Source organism: Eleutherodactylus coqui, chromosome 13 (assembly GCF_035609145.1).
Source record: "Eleutherodactylus coqui strain aEleCoq1 chromosome 13, aEleCoq1.hap1, whole genome shotgun sequence".
In the NCBI taxonomy this organism is placed as follows: Eukaryota; Metazoa; Chordata; class Amphibia; order Anura; family Eleutherodactylidae; genus Eleutherodactylus; species Eleutherodactylus coqui.
The window spans coordinates 93,534,231-93,556,917 of record NC_089849.1 but is presented as its reverse complement, the minus strand read 5'-3'; positions in this window follow the sequence as shown (position 1 = coordinate 93,556,917).

The following is a 22,687-nucleotide window of genomic DNA, read 5'->3' as shown; positions in this document are numbered from 1 at the left end:
ACTCTGGCCCCTCAGTTCACCAATGCTTAGCTATCAAACAAGTGTACACTGGCCTTCTGTTCCCCAATGCTTTTCTAATGAACAAGTTTTGAAGGCAAACTGCAGGTCAACTTGACACCACACGTGGCCCATCTCCACTCAGCTCTACTCCTCCTATCAGTGTCCAGCATCACAACACACATGCCCACATCGATTTCTGGTTCTTCCAGGCCATATACTGACACGGCACCTTCTCCATTTAGCTGACCAATCATTCTCATTACCAGTCATGGCCCACGAATCCAGCAACCCAGAACCCAAAAATGTACAGCCAGCACACATTTGGCTGCCTTCACATCTGCACTAGAACCTTCTCTTGGAGGTTTGATCACTGAATACTGGATGCAGTGCTTTTTGTTCCGGTAAAATGTTGGGCAGCTGAGTCAAAACTGAACAGATCCATCTATAGTCAATGGGGTCCATTCAGCGCTGTTCGGTTGCATCATAAGATGGATCCGTTCATCCAGAAAAAACGGAACCCCCGATGCAAATATGAAAGCAACCTTTCACAAGTATACAGCATAACATTTGTTACATTGTATTTAATATCACATGGTGAGTTTATAACAAAAATGCCGTATTTTTTAACAGTCTCTTAAAGTGAAACAAGTAAATGAAGCAAGTAAACTCTTCACCTGGAAGAGGAATACATGTTTACCCCCCTTACAACCAGACACAGCCCATGGTGAACAGTGGTGATTGGGAAAAAGTTTTTTTCTCTTCCCAGATAACCCTGTATTTATGTGACAATTACATTTACTTTTTTTTTAAATCAGGGAGAAATAAACTAAACGTCTTATTTTCCGATCGTTTTGTCATAGATTGATGCACGAGTCTTAGTGTGTTTATGCCTTAGAGGACCTATCTGACACCTGCCAATAGGCCTGAGGGCATGAACCCTAAGTGAAGGCCAGATTGGGCATGAATAGGATACATGTGTTTGTATATACAAAAGTATTGAATTTTCCCTCCATGAATCCAACTTCCATCCATTGTTAGGAGATCAGGCCCCACGGACTAGAAAAACCGAGAGAGATATAAATATTTGTTTTATTTCTGAAAAGAAAAGAATGATGAGAAGTCAAGGAGCTTACGATCCGTCTCCATGATAAATGGCGTGGGACAGATTAGTTTGTAGACCCTTATTATCAGAACAGTCAGATTTTGTCTTTATTACTACTATCGGTGTTTATTTGTCCAATGGGTAAAATAATCGAAAGCGAATCTGGAAAATTGAGTTTTTGTTACTTTCCCCTTTAAGAATACATTATCTTGTCGAGAACATTCGCTGATCCTGGAACCGGCCTGTAAAATCTGACACAAATAAACCATAAACTCTAACAAAGGACATGAATGGACTTGCTGTGTTTGTATGGAAACCAGCTTCACAAGAAAAGAAAATATTTTTGGTATCCATCAACGGCACAAAATAATGTAAAGTATTTTTCAAAGAATGCATAGTGTTGGCTCATTATTAGGGAAGGTTATTAATGTGTGATCGCTGGAAGCTCAACCCTCGGGACCTCTATCGATCAGAAGAGATCCTGCTTATACAACAAATGCGGAGGCCCCTACAGTGTTTTTCCATGCCACCCTGTCAGTACCAGGCACAGCTGCATGTATGGCTGTCCTCTTTTCCTAAAGAAAAGTCAAGAACGTCTTTTCCACATAGAGCCTGAAACGGAAATTAAAGGCACCAATAGGCAATGGCCTATAGCAGTGATGGTGAACCTTTTAGAGACCGAGTGCCCAAACTGCAACCCAAAACCCACTTATTTACTGCAAAGTGCCAACACGTCAGGGGGCGGGGCTTATCATGACGTATGATTTTTACCCCTGCTGTTCTAAAAAGGACAGGGCCGCTTTAAAATAGACGGCGTGCAGATTTTGACTGCCTTTTCGATGTGGAAATACTGCAGAATGTCCTCAGCGGGAATTTCTGTGGAAAATTCTGAAGCATTTCCGCATCCAAAAATCAGTCAAAATCTGCACGCCGTCTATTTTGAAACAGCCCTGCCCATTTATGCCATATGCAAACATACCCCAGCGGTAATAGTGACAGCCCCCCACCCCACCCCCAGAGGCCCTAGCGGTAATAGTGACCCCCGCTGGTAGAATAGTGACCACCCCACGGCAGCACCCAGTAGAATAGTGACATCCCAAGCAAAATTAAATGCATACGCTGCCATCTCCTGTAGCACCCGCTGACAGCGGGTGTGGTGCTGCCGCCGTCGCTCAGTGTCCTGGTGCCGCTGCTCTGGTCCTGCCACCGCTGCTCCCTGTCCTCATCCCACTGCATGTGCTGCTGCCACCGCCCCAGCCTCTCGTGATGACGCCAATACCGCCAACGCTTCGTCTCCACAGGCCACACACGCCCCCAGCCAATCACAAGCTGCGAGTGTGACATGTCAAATTCCTGTATTATGTTGCCACCCCTAACTTCCAGTGGCGACATAATACAAAAATACCGATGTTAGGAGGGGGGCGGAGATCAGCGCCGCTAGCTGTGCAGCTGAGTGAAGTTTGGCAGGGGAGCCACGGCCCCTGCCGGTATTCACTAAAGTTGTGAGCAGCTGATGGCGGCGCGTGCCAGCAGGGAGGGCTCTGCGTGCTGCCTCTGGCACACGTGCCATAGGTTCGCCACCACTGGCCTATACCAAGCAATGTCCTAAAGCTCTCTCACCTTCAAATCATTATTGTCTACTCAAAGCAGCCCTTTCTCATATAGATCATGTGCCACTTTCTTCATCAGGTCAACAGTATGTCTAATTCAATGACTGAGAGATCGAAGCCTGGCCAAGGCTCAGAAATGCCGGAAGAAAGCCCTGGGTAAGAAAGGTCCACCTGTGTACCAGAAATCCCACTGGTATACACTTGGACCTCTCCTACCTGGGTTTTTCCTCTAGTGTTTTTGAGCCTCTTTCTCTGTGTTCTGGTACTGTATTTATGTAACAAGATTGGTTCTGAACACTGTATCTTTGCATTAAAGGAATCTATCACATCGTACACTAAAGTTATGGACCCATAGGATAGGAGCATGGGGTTTGAGGGTTTGTTTTTTATACTTACTGGCCTCCCCATTCCCTTGTTGTCAGCCCTGGAAACAGGCGATCAGTCTGTGCATTGGACTTATCTCTGTAGTCCGTGTGCACACACACGCACACTGTTCACTAATGGTGTATCAGTGCACCTACTGCAGAGATGAGTCCGATGCACAGACCAAGCCCCAGTGTCCAGGGCTGACAATGAGCAAAAGGGGAGGATATAAAAACACATGCCTGACCTTAGCACCACCGTTCCTATGAGCCCATAAAGTTAGTTTATGGTGTTGATACAATGTGATGGGTTCCCTTTAAACCTGAATATGACACAAATGAAGCTATTGATTTCAATAGTTTTGTTTCCACTATTAATACTATGTGCCAGAAAGATCGGGCAGGATCTACCTTCCCGCATGTTTGTCACGCTCACATGCACTAGATCGGAGTTTGAATAGTCTGGAGAAACCTCAAAACAAAACGATTCATGGGCTAATACGCTTCATAGCGGTGAGCATATTAGCCCATGCACTCATGTTTTTTTTGCCCTAAGACTGTATATTTAGGGTTTTGGCAAAAATATGGTACAGTTGACACTATGTGCATCACACAACTTTCCATGGCGTACACGTTTGTCAGCCAAATTGGGAACCTGTAGTACAGACACACACATCTTCCATCTGCATTTACATAAATATTCTCTTCTAGTAGCATTGCTGAGAATATGGCCGTACATACACAGTCTGAAGGAACATTGCACAATTTTTTTGCTGGTAGATTCATGGAATCTGACCAAAAAAGAACTAAAAATCCTAAAAATGCAGGAGCCAGAATGCTGTTTACGTCTTACATCTCATTTACCGTTGTTCTCTGCACTGAAGGATACAGAGACAACATTTTTGAAGTTGGTGTTTGATGCCAAGCCCAAACATGGTACTGCCCAGTGCCATTTTGACCCTCTAGGAAGTTCTCAAAGTCTAGTAAAGGATAGGCAGTGGAGACAAGCCACATCCTGCCTTACCTTGAGGACCATGTTCAAAAGATTTTCAATGACATCCAAGTCTGTCCACAAGCTGTCCCTCCATACATCTTTGACCTCATATCGGGATAATGCCCTAAATGCAATCTCCGATCGTAACAAGACCTTCTCTTCTCTTAACGAGTCTGCTCCATAATTTTCTCCTGTGCTTCATCTATACTCTGGAACACACTACCCCAACACATCAGACTCTCCACCAATGTGGAAAACGTCAGAAGGCCTACAGTCTCCTGCCTTTAGATTGTAAGCCCTTGCGAGTAGGGCCCTCTCTCCCTTTGTATCAGTCACTTAGCTCATGTTAATTGTTCTTGTTGTTTTTTCTATGTGATGTATTTAAACCCCTGTTTTAATGTCATGAGCACCCTGGCAATAATGCCGCTTGAACGTCGCCTGCATACGGGCGGGTCGGACCTTGCATGCAGGAGTCCTGCAGCGGAGTTCGATCTGGTGCCCAGCTAGTGACCCCTGCATACCTGTGCGGCGTCTCCTCTACTGCTGATGTGCTGGCCGACGCGCTACCAGACATGAACAGTACAGATGATGCTGTGCTGTCGCTACGACAATGACGCGGCTGCTGCAACCATTCTGCAATGATGATTGCAGAATGGCCGCGGGACGGATGACTTCCATTGACTTCAATGGAAGCCAGCTGTGTGTAGCCTGCACAAAATAACAGCATGCTGCGATTTTTCCCTGGTGAGCGGAAAATCACAATCGATTTTCGCTCGTGGGAAGGAAATGGCGTATTGTCACAGCATGCTATGGGCTTGATTTTCTGCAGAATTCAGAGGCGGAATCCCATTCGGCATTTCGAAATGCAAATCCGCCCGTGTGCGGGAGGCCTAAGTCCAGGTTCACATCTGAATTGGAACCTCTGAATCTGTCGCAGATCTGGCTCAAAATGCCAAAAGAAGTAGCGCTGCATGTGGCGCTTTTTCTTCCAGTTGAATACCAGGCAGCTGAGTGGAAACCAAACTAACCCCATTACAGTCAATGGGGTCTGTTTGACAATGTTCGTTTCCGTTATAACATGGATCTGTTTGGCCACGAGGATTCCCCTTTCCTGGCCCTGAATGGAGCAGGAAAACAGACCCCTGAGTGCAGATGTGAAAGCAGCCTAAAATAAATAGTAATAACTATGGATTCCCAAAATTATTCTGCAGGTACCATCATCGACTAGGTTGTATAATGGGGGGAAACTTACTTTTCTTTGTGCCAAAGTCCCTTTGTGATGATATGCTATTTTCGATATTCCAGCCCTCATTCATCCAGCTCCCCTAAAAATAGAATACTGTATTTGTGTTTTTGCTTCTTCCATTGCCATTAACTAGGGTATTTTTGGCGTTTTCAGACTTGTACATCTACAAACCCTGATAAACTGACAAACAGCATCTAATTATGATTAATTGCACAGGACTTGGCTTTCCCCTGAGTCATTCCTGAGATAACATTGTCAAGGTGTTTGTCTTCGGTTGAGTTTGTTTTTGCCTGTAGAGAAAGTTGTGTTATTTTTTAAATCTCATGTCTCATTATACAGTGAAATGAGATAATGCAGAAATGTCAGACACAGAAAGTAGCAGACATCAGATTCCAGGCCCAGTGTGCTGCAATAAAATATACTGTAGGATATTAATTACTTACTTGGGCTCAGAGAAGACAACTGACAAGAGTGCTGAAGTTAATTCTGCTAATTTCACGGTTCAATTTTATTCTGATTGCAATCTCCCAGTATTATAAAATCATTAATTGGGCTCTGCCACCAATCTACTAGAATATAACTACTATAATACTGCCCCCTATGTACAAGAATATAACTACTATAATACTGCCCCCTATGTACTAGAATATAACTACTATAATACTGCCCCCTATGTACAAGAATATAACTACTATAATACTGCTCCCTATGTACAAGAATATAACTACTATAATACTGCTCCCTATGTACAAGAATATAAATACTATAATACTGCTCCCTATGTACAAAAAAATAACTACTATAATACTGCCCCCTATGTACTAGAATATAACTACTATAATACTGTCTCCTATGTACAAGAATATAACTACTATAATACTGCCTCCTATGTACAAGAATATAACTGCTATAATACTGCCCCCTATGTACAAGAATATAACTACTATAATACTGCCCCCTATGTACATGAATATAACTACTATAATACAGCCCCCCTATGTACAAGAATATAACTACTATAATACAGTCCCCTATGTACTAGAATATAACTACTATAATACTGTCTCCTATGTACAAGAATATAACTACTATAATACTGCCTCCTATGTGTAAGAATATAACTACTATAATACTGCCCTCTATGTACTAGAATATAACTACTATAATACTGTCTCCTATGTCCCAGAATATAACTACTATAATAGTGCCTCCTATGTACAAGAATATAACTACTATAATACTGCCCCCGATGTACAAGAATATGACTACTAGAAAACTGCCCCTATGTATTAGAATATAACTACTATAATACTGCCCACTATGTACAAGAATATAACTACTATAATACTGTTCCTATGTACAAGAATATAACTACTATAATACTGCCCCCTATGTACAAGAATATAACTACTATAAAACTGCCCCTATGTACAAGAATATAACTACTATAATACTGCCCCCTATGTACAAGAATGTAACTACTATAATATTGTCCCCAATGTACAAGACTATAACTACTATAATACTGCCCCCTATGTACAAGAATATAACTACTATAATACTGCTCCTGTGTACAAGAATATAACTACTATAATACTGCTCCTATGTACAAGAATATAACTACTATAATACTGCCCCCTATGTACAAGACTATAACTACTATAATACTGCCCCCTGCGTACAAGAATATAACTACTATAATACTGCCCCCTATGTACAGGAATATAACTACTATAATACTGCCTCCTATGTACAAGAATATAACTACTATAATACTGCCCCTATGTACAAGAATATAGCTACTATAATACTGCCCCCTATGTACAAGAATATAACTACTATAATACTGCCCCCTATGTACAAGAATATAACTACTATAATACTGCCCCCTATGTACAAGAATATAACTACTATAATACTGCCCCCTATGTACAAGAATATAACTACTATAATACTGCCCCCTATGTACAAGAATATAACTACTATAATACTGCCCCCTATGTACAAGTATATAACTACTGTAATACTGCCCCCTATGTACAAGAATATAACTACTATAATACTGCCCCCTATGTACAAGAATATAACTACTATAATACTGCCCCCTATGTACAAGAATATAACTACTATAATACTGCCCCCTATGTACAAGAATATAACTACTATAATACTGCCCCCTATGTACAAGAATATAACTACTATAATACTGCTCCTATGTATAAGAATATAACTACTATAATACTGCCCCCTATGTACAAGAATATAACTACTATAATACTGCTCCCTACGTACAAGACTATAACTACTATAATACTGCCCCTTCTATGTACAAGAATATAACTACTATAATACTGCCCCCTATATACAAGAATATAACTACTATAATACTGCCTCCTATGTGTAAGAATATAACTACTATAATACTGCCCTCTATGTACTAGAATATAACTACTATAATACTGTCTCCTATGTACCAGAATATAACTACTATAATAGTGCCTCCTATGTACAAGAATATAACTACTATAATACTGCCCCCGATGTACAAGAATATGACTACTAGAAAACTGCCCCTATGTATTAGAATATAACTACTATAATACTGCCCACTATGTACAAGAATATAACTACTATAATACTGTTCCTATGTACAAGAATATAACTACTATAATACTGCCCCCTATGTACAAGAATATAACTACTATAAAACTGCCCCTATGTACAAGAATATAACTACTATAATACTGCCCCCTATGTACAAGAATGTAACTACTATAATATTGTCCCCAATGTACAAGACTATAACTACTATAATACTGCCCCCTATGTACAAGAATATAACTACTATAATACTGCTCCTGTGTACAAGAATATAACTACTATAATACTGCTCCTATGTACAAGAATATAACTACTATAATACTGCCCCCTATGTACAAGACTATAACTACTATAATACTGCCCCCTGCGTACAAGAATATAACTACTATAATACTGCCCCCTATGTACAGGAATATAACTACTATAATACTGCCTCCTATGTACAAGAATATAACTACTATAATACTGCCCCTATGTACAAGAATATAGCTACTATAATACTGCCCTCTATGTACAAGAATATAACTACTATAATACTGCCCCCTATGTACAAGAATATAACTACTATAATACTGCCCCCTATGTACAAGAATATAACTACTCTAATACTGCCCCCTATGTACAAGAATATAACTACTCTAATACTGCCCCCTATGTACAAGAATATAACTACTATAATACTGCCCCCTATGTACAAGAATATAACTACTATAATACTGCCCCCTATGTACAAGAATATAACTACTATAATACTGCCCCCTATGTACAAGAATATAACTACTATAATACTGCCCCCTATGTACAAGAATATAACTACTATAATACTGCCCCCTATGTACAAGTATATAACTACTGTAATACTGCCCCCTATGTACAAGAATATAACTACTATAATACTGCCCCCTATGTACAAGAATATAACTACTATAATGCTGCTCCCTATGTACAAGAATATATCTACTATAATACCGCCCCTATGTACAAGAATATAACTACTATAATACTGCCCCCTGCGTACAAGAATATAACTACTATAACACTGCCCCCTATGTACAAGAATATAACTACTATAATACTGCCTCCTATGTACAAGAATATAACTACTATAATACTGCCCCTATGTACAAGAATATAGCTACTATAATACTGCTCCCTATGTACAAGAATATATCTACTATAATACTGTCCCCTTTGTACAAGAATATAACTACTATAATACTGCTCCCTATGTACAAGAATATAACTACTATAATACCGCCCCTATGTACAAGAATATAACTACTATAATACTGCCTCCTATGTACAAGAATATAACTACTATAATACTGCCCCTATGTACAAGAATATAACTACTATAATACTGCTCCCTATGTACAAGAATATAACTACTATAATACCGCCCCTATGTACAAGAATATAACTACTATAATACTGCCTCCTATGTACAAGAATATAACTACTATAATACTGCCTCCTATGTACAAGAATATAACTACTATAATACTGCCCCCTATGTACAAGAATATAACTACTATAATACTGCCCCCTATGTACAACTATATAACTACTGTAATACTGCCCCCTATGTACAAGAATATAACTACTATAATACTGCCCCCTATGTACAAGAATATAACTACTATAATACTGCCAAATGTGTTTAAGAATGTAATATGGAGGTGTTAAAGAGCTTCTGGTGTTTAAATGCTGCACTCTTTGGGTACAGAACAGTGAAACTGAGAACTATTTCTTTAAGACTCTATTTTCTTGGATTTGCCATCTACATTCCCTTAGTCTCCATAGTTCCTCTGCATGCGATATGACACAGTGTATAGAAGAACACTTAGAGCTGGTATGTATATGCTTTATATCACATACACTGAGACCCCCTTAGGACCCTTCAGATGAAAGATGTTTGTAAGTGGCATTTAAGAGTTTTTGCAGAAGATGATGCCCGTCTGCAGAAGAGATTTACCCAGGCAGGGTATTATATTGCAAGGAAATACCCTGTCTGAGGGGATTTAGCCCTGGTGTGATTTTATTGCTGTCTGGTTTCTCACCTTGGCGCTGAGTTATTTGTCTCTTGGGGTCCGGGAAGCGTAGGCCTCAGTTCTTGTTCAGTTGATCGACTGTTTTCCATCACCTCCTGCCAGGAGCTCTCCTGTTCCCCAATCCTAAAGATCTCGAGGAAGCTTTTCACTAGACACCTTATAAATTTACCTGATTGTGTATCACCCATTCACCAGCCAGGCTTCTATGTCTCTGGGAGCAGAGAAAGAACTTCACAGTCCTGCTTGCCTCTCTGAATAGCAACCCTTTCTCATTGTAAGTGGCTGAGGAGTAAGCGCTTGTTCCTCTAAGGGATTCTAGTCAAAACTGAAATAAAAGTCCTTTTATAGAGTTCATAGGGCGCTGAACAGCACATTGTGCTCCATGTATTCGTTGTTGTGGTATCAGGCATAACTACTGCCATATTGACTACTACAGTGCCCACATCTCTGGGTTCCTGGTGGCCAAGTCTGGTTCAGATGAGACTGTGGTTGCTTTTAAAACAGTTGCCCCACCATAGTATGTTATTCCCTATCCATGGAATAGGGGGTAACTTGCTAATTGGTAAGTGTCTGACTGCTGAAACCCCTACTAAACCTAAGAATGCACCCCTGGCATATCCCGAAGTATGGACAGCAGAGGACAAACATGTGTGCTTGCTCTCCATTCAGTTCAATGGGACCCCTAGGGATAGCCGAGCACTTGATCTCTGAGCCTGCAACTATTACACATTAAGTGATAGTAACCAATGGCTTATTATGGGCTTCTACGTGAGTAATAAACCATTCTTGCTTGTACCAAGAAGTGTCTGCGATATTCCAGCAGGCTTAGTACCACCCTTGCTTAGCTCGAACATTTGAATCCCCAATCTCAGGACTGTTAAGCACCATCCCTGATCTGCCCATGAATGCCCCCAAATCAGCTATTCTCTGCTTTCTGAGCTATTCCCCTATTTCTGATTTATCGTTTGAACGAGCAAGCGAGCGGATGTCGTCATTGGCTCTTTCGCTCGTGCAGCCAGCTTAAATAAAGAAATAAATTGGGGTGAGCCCAACATATCATGGGATTGTGGTGGAGGACAGGGAGTACCGTGTGGCGTTATATGCCAACGATCTTATACTCTCAATGTCCAACCCAGTGGTCTCCATGCCTTGTGCCATGGATATCATTAACAGTTTGTGGTCATACTCAGGCCTACATATTAACTGGTCCAAATCTGCCCTAATGCCAGTGTCCTTGCAGAGTGCCCTGAAGCTCATGGATTCACTCCATATGCCGAACTTTGGACCTGAATGTATACCCCCTGGTGGATTTGTTTAGGTCCAAATTTAAAGTCTGGGGATTCCTACCTTTATCAGTGGCGGCCCGTATCAACTTAATCAAGATGATCGTCCTACCCAAATGCCTTTACATCCTACAGCATACTTCGGCGCCAGTCCCAGGAAGATTCTTCCAGACCATGCTCTCTCTCATGTCCTCCTTTACATGGGGGAGCTCCCAACCGAAACTCAAAATCTCAACTCTCCAAAGGCCCAAAAAAGCTGCTAGGTCAGCACTTCCAGATCTGTTTCTGTATTATATAGCTAGCCAATTGATCCAATTGAAATGCTGGTTGAGAGCCCATTGCCTAATTCTGAAGCCCATTTTGCATATGTTCTAAATATCCCTAGTCTCTGGCCGGTGTTGGAATCCCCTTCTATCGTAACAGGAAAGATACTTCCCATTCACAGACTGGCGACACAAGTCTGACGCCAGGCTAAAGAGGCGGGGGAAGGGGGTGGGTTCTCATATATATATACCACTGTGGAGGAACCCTGGGCTGCGGGAGCTACTGCTGCTGGCTAACCTTGCGGTATATGGGCGTTACGATGTACCGTGCCTGGGTGATCTTTATAACTCTAGTGCCTTGTTATCTTTTGAGCAACTGCAAAATTAATACCAAATTCCCCTGATCCCACTTCTATAGATATCTCCAGATTCGGCATGCACTACAGATACAGCTTTCACCTGCGAGTAGTAATATATCCCACTACCCCCTAACAGGAATTCTGCAGTCTCAGGGGCCCCAGCGACTTATATCAACAATATATTCCCATTTAATAACCTCGAAGGCCACTCGGGTGATCCCCCCGCCCTATCCAAATGGAGGTCCCTGATTCCAGCATTGACAGAAGACACATTTCAAGATTTACTAGAATCTCCTTTATTTGTCTCCCCCTCAGTAAATAACAGAATGATTCAATTATATACAGTGTATCAGTGCTACCTTACCCCGACGAGACTGCAAAGTATGGGCAGGAATCCATCTACACACTGTATCTGATGCACATGTACCTTTGCTGATTTCTGGCATATGATTTTGGAATGTCCGTCGATCCAATCTTACTGGGGTGAGGTCACAAGCTTGCTTTCTGAGATTCTTAATATCCCACTTCCTGCTTCCCCGGAAATCTGTCTCTTCAGTATCCTCGATGAAGAACATTGGCAACACCATGACAGAGTTTTTCTCCGAGAGGTCCTGTTCCTAGCTTGGAAGGTAGTTGCGCTGCGGTGGATGGACCCGAGGGGCTCTTTCCTGGCAATATGGAGAAAGTTCACTATCACAACCATACCTCTTGATAACCTGGTCTGCAAGGCGCGGAAGTACCCAGACAAATTCAAGAACGTGTGGGGTCGATGGTACAAGTTGTCGCTCCCTCTTTTCCCTCCACGACTACTCTCCTTGACTATATCAACGCTGCAATGGGGATTTCAGTAATCAGCGGATGCTGGAGACGGGTTCAGGGATCTGAACCTTTTTTTGAGGGGGGAGGGATTGTACTGTAATCGCTATATACTGTGATGACATGAGGTTTTTGCTTACCCAATATTCACGTATGACTCTGTATTGTTAACCCTTTGCAATCCAATTTTGGATTCAGAGTTTTCTAGGGGGCTTTCTCTTTCTGCTATTATACAATGGCGTCATCTGCTGGCTAGAGCCAGTACTGCAGTATGTGACATGCCGGAGAGGCCCCCAACAACAGAGCTGCCAGTAATCTACAGTAAGAAAACCCTGCCGGACGTCTACTGATATCGGAGCTGTACAGCCTTCAATCAGAATGTCTTTAGACGTCAGACAGTGGATTGGAAAGGGTTAATCCTTTGGCATGTTGTTTACTTTTAAAAAAAACAAGGTTAAAAAAAAGAATGAAAGAAATCATGTTATTTGTATAGCGCAAACTTATTCCGCAGCGCTTTTAGGTAATTTATTTATTTATTACCCCCCACCACCACGACCACCACCAAGCTGGGTGCTCATTTTACCGACCTCGGACGGATGGAAGACTGAGACAACCTTGAGCCGGCTACCTGAACCAAGCGGGGATTGAACTTGCAACCTTCAGGTCATGAGCGAGAGCTTAGCACTGCATTTCTGCTGCCTTAGCACTCTGCATAGACAGCAGATTCATCATTGGCTCATTCAAAGTTGTTCACATTTGCTATATAAGCTCCTGTATTGGTCCCTGTTTGCAGTACTTTAAACAACAGTTATTTACCCATAATAAAAGCTTCATAGAAACTAGGAAATGTTCCAGATTAGAGATGAGCGAGCACCAAAATGCTCGGGTGCTCGTTACTCGAGACGAACTTTTCGCGATGCTCGAGGGTTCGTTTCGAGTAACGAACCCCATTGAAGTCAATGGGCGACCCGAGCATTTTTGTATATCGCCGATGCTCGCTAAGGTTTTCGTTTGTGAAAATCTGGGCAATTCAAGAAAGTGATGGGAACGACACAGAAACGGATAGGGCAGGCGAGGGGCTACATGTTGGGCTGCATCTCAAGTTCACAGGTCCCACTATTAAGCCACAATAGCGGCAAGAGTGGGCCCACCCCCAACAACTTTTACTTCTGAAAAGCCCTCATTAGCAATGGATACCTTAGCTAAGCACCACACTACCTCCAACAAAGCACAATCACTGCCTGCATGACACTCCGCTGCCACTTCTCCTGGGTTACATGCTGCCCAACCCCCCCCCCCCCCACACGACGCAGTGTCCACAGCGCACACCAAAGTGTCCCTGCGCAGCCTTCAGCTGCCCTCATGCCACGCCACCCTCATGTCTATTTATAAGTGCGTCTGCCAGAGGAAAAGCAGGCACACACTGCAGAGGGTTGGCACGGCTAGGCAGCGACCCTCTTTAAAAGGGGCGGGGCGATAGTCCACAATGCTGTACAGAAGCAATGAGAAATCCAATCCTGTGCCACCTCCATCTGGAGCTGGACACGTGGGCATAGCAATGGGGAACCTATGTGCCACACACTATTCATTCTGTCAAGGTGTCTGCATGCCCCAGTCAGACCGCGTTTTTTTATAAATAGTCACAGACAGGTACAACTTCGCAATGGGAATTCCGTGTGCACCCACAGCATGAGTGACTCCCTGGAACCCACTGGCTGTACATAAATAAATCCCATTGCAGTGCCCTGGACAGCAGAGCTAACGTCAGATGAAATGCAGGTGGGCTTCGGCCCACACTGCATGCCCCAGTCAGACTGGGGTTCTTTAGAAGTGGACACACATGCATTTACAACTCCCTGTGGACCCACAGCATGGGTGGCTCCCTGGAACCCACCGGCGGTACATAAAAATATCCCATTGCATTGCCCATCACAGCTGAGGTAATAATGTCATGTTTAATGCAGGTGGGCTTCGGCCCACACTGCATGCCCCAGTCAGACTGGGGTTCTTTAGAAGTGGACAGATGCATTTACAACTCCCTGTGGACCCACAGCATGGGTGGGTGCCAGGAAGCCACCGGCGGTACATAAATATATCCCATTGCATTGACCATCACAGCTGAGGTAATAATGTCATGTTTAATGCAGGTGGGCTTCGGCCCACACTGCATGCCCCAGTCAGACTGGGGTTCTTTAGAAGTGGACACATGTAGTTACAACTCCGTGTGGACCCACAGCATGGGTGGCTCCCTGGAACCCACCGGCGGAACATAAAAATATCCCATTGCATTGCCCATCACAGCTGAGGTAATAATGTCATGTTTAATGCAGGTGGGCTTCAGCCCACACTGCATGCCCCAGTCAGACTGGGGTTCTTTACAAGTGGACACATGTAGGTTAAACTCCGTGTGCACCCACAGCATGAGTGACTCCCTGGAACCCACTGGCTGTACATAAATAAATCCCATTGCAGTGCCCTGGACAGCAGAGCTAACGTCAGATGAAATGCAGGTGGGCTTCGGCCCACACTGCATGCCCCAGTCAGACTGGGGTTCTTTAGAAGTGGACACACATGCATTTACAACTCCCTGTGGACCCACAGCATGGGTGGCTCCCTGGAACCCACCGGCGGTACATAAAAATATCCCATTGCATTGCCCATCACAGCTGAGGTAATAATGTCATGTTTAATGCAGGTGGGCTTCGGCCCACACTGCATGCCCCAGTCAGACTGGGGTTCTTTAGAAGTGGACAGATGCATTTACAACTCCCTGTGGACCCACAGCATGGGTGGGTGCCAGGAAGCCACCGGCGGTACATAAATATATCCCATTGCATTGACCATCACAGCTGAGGTAATAATGTCATGTTTAATGCAGGTGGGCTTCGGCCCACACTGCATGCCCCAGTCAGACTGGGGTTCTTTAGAAGTGGACACATGTAGTTACAACTCCGTGTGGACCCACAGCATGGGTGGCTCCCTGGAACCCACCGGCGGAACATAAAAATATCCCATTGCATTGCCCATCACAGCTGAGGTAATAATGTAATGTTTAATGCAGGTGGGCTTCAGCCCACACTGCATGCCCCAGTCAGACTGGGGTTCTTTAGAAGTGGACACATGTAGTTACAACTCCGTGTGGACCCACAGCATGGGTGGCTCCCTGGAACCCACCGGCGGTACATAAATATATCCCATTGCAGTGCCCAACACAGCTGATGTTACGTCAGCTGTAATGCAAGTGGGCAAAAAATTAATTGGATTACACTGTAGGCGAGGGCCCACAAAAATTGGTGTACCAACAGTACTAATGTACCTGAGAAAAATTGCCCATGCCCAACCGAGAGGGCAGGTGAAACCCATTAATCGCTTTGGTTAATGTGGCCTAATTGGTAACTAGGCCTGGAGGCAGCCCAGTTAAAATAAAAATTGGTTGAGGTGAAAGTTTCAACGCTTTAATGAGCATTGAAACGTATAAAAATTGTTTAGAAAAATTATATGACTGAGCCTTGTGGGCCTAAGAAAAATCGCCCGTTCGGCGTGATTACGTCAGGTTTCAGGAGGAGGAGCAGGAGGAGGAGGATGAATATTATACACAAATTGATGAAGCAAAAAGGTCCCCGTTTTGGATGGTGATAGAGAACGATGCTTCCATCCGCGGGTGCAGCCTATGTATTGTTTAGGTATCGCTGCTGTCCGCTGGTGGAGAAGAGAAGTCTGGGGAAATCCAGGCTTTGTTCATCTTGATGAGTGTAAGCCTGTCGGCACTGTCGGTTGACAGGTGGGTACGCTTATCCGTGATGATTCCCCCAGCCACACTAAACACCCTCTCTGACAAGATGCTAGCCGCAGGACAAGCCAGCACCTCCAGGGCATACAGCGCGAGTTCAGGCCACGTGTCCAGCTTCAACACGCAGTAGTTGTAGGGGGCTGAGGCGTCACGGAGGATGGTCGTGCGATCAGCTACGTACTCCCTCACCATCCTTTTACAGTGCTCCCGCCGACACAGCCTTGACTGGGGAGCGGTGACACAGTCTTGCTGGGGAGCCATAAAGCTGTCAAAGGCCTTAGAGAGTGTTCCCCTGCCTGCGCTGTACATGCTGCCTGATCTCTGCGCCTCCCCTGCTACCTGGGCCGCGGAAATGCGCCTTCGGCCACTAGCGCTGTCGGATGGGAAGTTTACCATCAGTTTGTCCACCAGCGCCCTGTGGTATAGCATCATTCTCGAACCCCTTTCCTCTTCGGGAATGAGAGTGGAAAGGCTCTCCTTATACCGTGGGTCAAGCAGTGTGTACACCCAGTAATCCGTAGTGGCCATAATACTTGTAACGCGAGGGTCACGAGAAAGGCATCCTAACATGAAGTCAGCCATGTGTGCCAGGGTACCTGTACGCAACACATGGCTGTCCTCACTAGGAAGATCACTTTCAGGATCCTCCTCCTCCTCTGGCCATACACGCTGAAAGGATGACAGGCAAGCTGCATCTGTACCCTCAGCAGTGGGCCAAGCTGTCTCTTCCCCCTCCTCCTCATGCTCCTCCCCCTCCTCCTCAACGCGCTGAGATATAGACATGAGGTTGCTCTGACTATCCAGCGACATACTGTCTTCCCCCGCCTCCGTTTCTGATTCTAAAGCGTCTGCCTTTATGCTTTGCAGGGAACTTCTCAAGAGGCATAGCAGAGGAATGGTGACGCTAATGATTGCAGCATCCCCGCTCACCATCTGGGTAGACTCCTCAAAGTTTCCAAGGACCTGGAAGATGGGTGCCAACCAGGCCCACTCTTCTGTAAATAATTGAGGAGGCTGACTCCCACTGCGCCGCTCATGTTGGAGTTGGTATTCCACTATAGCTCTATGCTGCTCATAGAGCCTGGCCAACATGTGGAGCGTAGAGTTCCACTGTGTGGGCACGTCGCACAGCAGTCGGTGCACTGGCAGATTAAACCTATGTTGCAGTGTCCGCAGGGTGGCAGCGTGCGTGTGGGATTTGCGGAAATGTGCGCAGAGCTGGCGCACCTTTCCGAGCAGGTATGACAAGTGTGGGTAGCTTTTCAGAAAGCGCTGAACCACCAAATTAAAGACATGGGCCAGGCATGGCACGTGCGTGAGGCTGCCGAGCTGCAGAGCCGCCACCAGGTTACGGCCGTTGTCACACACGACCATGCCCGGTTGGAGGCTCAGCGGCGAAAGCCAGCGGTCAGTCTGCTCTGTCAGACCCTGCAGCAGTTCGTGGGCCGTGTGCCTCTTCTCTCCTAAGCTGAGTAGTTTCAGCACGGCCTGCTGACGCTTGCCCACCGCTGTGCTGCCACGCCGTGTGACACCGACTGCTGGCGACGTGCTGCTGCTGACACATCTTGATTGCGAGACAGAGGTTGCGTAGGAGGAGGAGGAGGGTGGTTTAGTGGAGGCAGCATACACCCCCGCAGATACCACCACCGAGCTGGGGCACGCAATTCGGGGGGTGGGTAGGACGTGAGCGGTCCCGGGCTCTGACTCTGTCCCAGCCTCCACTAATTTCACCCAATGTGCCGTCAGGGAGATACAGTGGCCCTGCCCGCCTGTGCTTGTCCACGTGTCTGTTGTTAAGTGGACCTTGGCAGTAACCGCGTTGGTGAGGGCGCGTACAATGTTGCGGGAGACGTGGTCGTGCAGGCCTGGGACGGCACATCGGGAAAAGTAGTGGTGACTGGGAACCGAGTAGCGCAGGGCCGTCGCCGCCATCATGCTTTTAAAAGCCTCCGTTTCCACAAGCCTATACGGCAGCATCTCTAGGCTGATCAATTTTGCAATGTGCACGTTTATCGCTTGAGCGTGCGGGTGCGTGGCGTCATACTTGCGCTTGCGCTCAAACAGTGGCGCTAGCGACGTCTGGACGCTGCGCTGAGAGACATTGCTGGATGAGGCCGAGGACAGCGGAGGTGAGGGTGTGGGTGCAGGCCAGGAGACGGTAGTGCCTGTGTCCTGAGAGGGGGGTTGGATCTCAGTGGCAGGTTGGGGCACAGGGGGAGAGGCAGTGGTGCAAACCGGAGGCGGTGAACGGGCATCGTCCCACCTTGTGGGGTGCTTGGCCATCATATGCCTGCGCATGCTGTTGGTGGTGCCTCCCCAGCTGATCTTGGCGCGACAAAGGTTGCACACCACTGTTCGTCGGTCGTCAGGCGTCTCTGTGAAAAACTGCCACACCGTAGAGCACCTTGACCTCTGCAGGGTGGCATGGCGCGAGGGGGCGCTTTGGGAACCAGTTGGTGGATTATTCGGTCTGGCCCTGCCTCTACCCCTGGCCACCGCACTGGCTCGGCCTGTGCCCACACCCTGACTTGGGCCTCCGCGTCCTCGCCCGCATCCACGTCCTATAGGTCTACCCCTACCCCTCAGCATGGTGTATTACCAGTAGTGCAGAAACAGAACGCTGTAATTAAATGTGCCGCTTATTGGCCTGTGGTTGGAGGCTGACTTCGCTTACGGAACGCCAGGAAATAATTTGGCGCAAGCCTGCCCTAACACTTAGCTGGCTGCGTATGATTTTGTAGAACTACTACACCCAGCACATACAGACCCAGAACACTGAGCACAGTGACAGGCAGGCCAAATAGATTTTTTGCCCAATATTTTTTAGAAAAGGCCCACTGCGTATATTCAATCAATAATATGTCTTCTCTCCCTGCCTCCACACTTCTGTCCCTGGAGTATTACTGCAGGGCGCAATGCTCTGCACGGCCGATATACCAAAAAAAAAAAAATGTGCAACACTGCAAAAAGCAGCCTCCACACTACTGCACACGGTTTGATGTGGCCCTAAGAAAGACCGTTGGGGTTCTTGAAGCCTAAAATACTCCTAACGCTCTCCCTGCCTAAGCACTTCTGTCCCTGGAGTATTACTGCAGGGCGCAATGCTCTGCACGGCCGATATACCAAAAAAAAAAAAGTGCAACACTGCAAAAAGCAGCCTCTACACTACTGCACACGGTTAGATGTGGCCCTAAGAAGGACCGTTGGGGTTCTTGAAGCCTACAATAACTCCTAACACTCTCCCTATAGCAGCTCCAACACGATAGCACTTTCCCTCCTCTATGTCAGAACGCATCTGTGGCAAGCCGCGGGAGGGGCCGATTTTTATACTCGGGTGACACCTGATCTTGCCAGCCACTCACTGCAGGGGGGTGGTATAGGGCTTGAACGTTGCAGGGGGAAGTTGTAATGCCTTCCCTGTCTTTCAATTGGCCAGAAAAGCGCGCTAACGTCTCAGAGATGAAATTGAAAGTAACCCGAACATCGCGTGGTACTCGTTACGAGTAACGAGCATCTCGAACACGCTAATACTCGAACGAGTATCAAGCTCGGACGAGTACGTTCGCTCATCTCTATTCCAGATGTTTCTACTTTGTGAATGCCATATGGCCAATCCAGTGATAGCTAAAACAGTTGTTATGCAGCCTTTAAACAGGCCTCTGATATCTTTGGGGATCTCAAATCCCTAATATCTGTTTATCATAGATCCTTTTAGATTCTTTTATAGTTTATTTAACTGTCAGGATAAAAATAGCTTTGAAATTCCTTGGCAGCACAAGGGTTAAGCTTCGATTTTTGAAAAGACGTGAAATGCGCAAAGAATATTAAGCACATTAATGGAAATTCAGCTCAAAGTACAAAAAGAAAAATGCTTCAGGTCAAGTCTATGGAAAAGCAGTTTCCATAATATTATCATCCACGACCTTCTGGGATATTACCTGCATAAAGGGAGCAGTACATCATTTTCAGATACTTGTGGCCTCTTTCCAGGGGGCCCGTTTGTAGCTCACATGGCCAAACGGAAGTCTTTAAGACGCAGAGAAGACCCAGTGGTTGATATCATGTACCCCATTTATGTACCAAAGCTGTCTGGGTTGCAGATATCATAAAAACATGTTCCTCAAAGTCTTATATTGTCAGAAAGGAACTGAACTTACACCAAACACTTCCCTTCCCTCTGTTCTGTTATTAACCCCTGAGGAACGCAGACCTTTTTTTCCTCATGTTTGTTTTTTCTTTCAACTTTCAAAAAATCATAACTCTTTTATTTATGCATCAATGTAGCTGTATGAGGGCTCTCACCCACTAGCGTTTTTTTCTCCACTGCGCTGCGAGAGTAAGTGAAAACTCTCGCAGAGCAGTGCGAGAAATCGCAGCGATATCGCTGCGACAGTCTTTTCAATAGGGCCAGCGGCAGCAGCGCTAGCCCCATTGAAAAGATATGGAGAATGCCGCAGACTTCTGCCACAGCTGTCACAGCTGTGGCAGAAGTCAGTGGCATGCTATCCCATTGCTTTCAATGGGATCTGCACTGCTGCCGATCCCATTGAAAGCAGTGGTTTCTGACAAGCCCTGCAGAATGATTATCGGAGAAGGGCTTGAAATATAAGCCCTTCCCCGATAATCATAAAAAAGTGGTTAAAAAAATAATTAAAAAGTTACTCACCTCTCCTGCTGTCAGCCGCGTCCTCCAGCTGGCTCCCCGGCACTGCTACTGAGCTCTTTCAGCAGACAGGGATTTAAAAATCCCTGCCTCCTGAAAGGGCTGTGCAGATTGGCTGAGGGCTCAGCCAATAGCAGCTACTGCTTAGCTATTGGCTGAGCGGTCAGCCAATGGCAGATAACTCTTAGCTATTCATTCATGAATTGCTAAGATATTGCTATTCATGAATGAATAGCTAAGAGCTATCTGCCATTGGCTGAGTGCTCAGCCAATAGCTAAGCAGTAGCTGCTATTGGCTGAGCCCTCAGCCAATCTGCACAGCCCTTTCAGGAGGCAGGGATTTTTAAATCCCCGTCTGCTGAAATAGCTCAGTAGCAGTGCTGGGGAGCCAGCCGGAGGACGCGGCTGACAGCAGGAGAGGTGAGTAACTTTTTTATTATTTTTTTAACCACTTTTTCATGATTATCGGGGAAGGGCTTATATTTCAAGTCCTTCTCCGATAATCATTCTGCAGGGCTTGTTAGAAACCACTGCTTTCAATGGGATCGGCAGCAGTGCCGATCCCATTGAAAGCAATGGGATAGCATGCCGCTGACTTCTGCCACAGCTGTGACAGAGGGTTCCTTCATCCCCGCGGTCCCCGCGGGGATGAAGGAAACTCCTGCCACAGCTGTGACAGCTGTCACAGCTGTGGCAGAAGTCCGCGGCATTCTCCATATCTTTTCAATGGGGCTAGCGCTACTGCCGCTGGCCCCATTGAAAAGACTGGCGATGTCGCAGCGATATCCCAGCGATTTTGGGATATCTGCCTGCGTTTTTCTCGCACTGCGATGCGAGACTTTAACTGTAGAATCGCATTGCAGTGGAGAAAAAAACGCCAGTGGGTGGGAGCCCTGAGGGTTGTTTTTTGTGGGACGAGTTGTATTTTTCAATAGTGCTATTTAATGTACCTTATAATGTACTGAAAAACATTTGAGAAATTCTAAGTGTAGGGAAATGGAAAAAAACACAATTGCGCCATCTTTGGGGCGGTCTTGTTTCTATGGAGCACACACTGCAGCAAAAATGACCTGATGGCTTTATTTTATGGGTTAGTATTAGAGATGAGCGAGCATACTCGCTAAGGGCAATTACTCGAGCGAGCATTGCCCTTAGGGAGTACCTGCCCACTCGGAAGAAAAGGTTCGGCTGCTAGCGGCAGGCGGGGTGCGGCGGGGAGGAACGGAGGGGAGGAGATCTCTCTCTCCCTCTCTCACCCCCGCTCCCCCCTGCTCACTGCCGCAACTCACCTCTCACCCGCGCCGGCAGCCGAACCTTTTCTTCCAAGCGGGCAGGTAGTCGCTAAGGACAATGCTCGATCGAGTAATTGCCCTTAGTGAGTATGCTCGCTCATCTCTAGTCAGTGAGATTACTATGATACCAAACTTATGCCGGTTATTTTGCTGTACTATTTTTAAAAAATTAAATATTTTCGACAGCCATAACTTTTTTATTTTATCGTCATCATAATTGGGTGAAGGCTTAATTTTTGTGGGATGTCCTGTAGT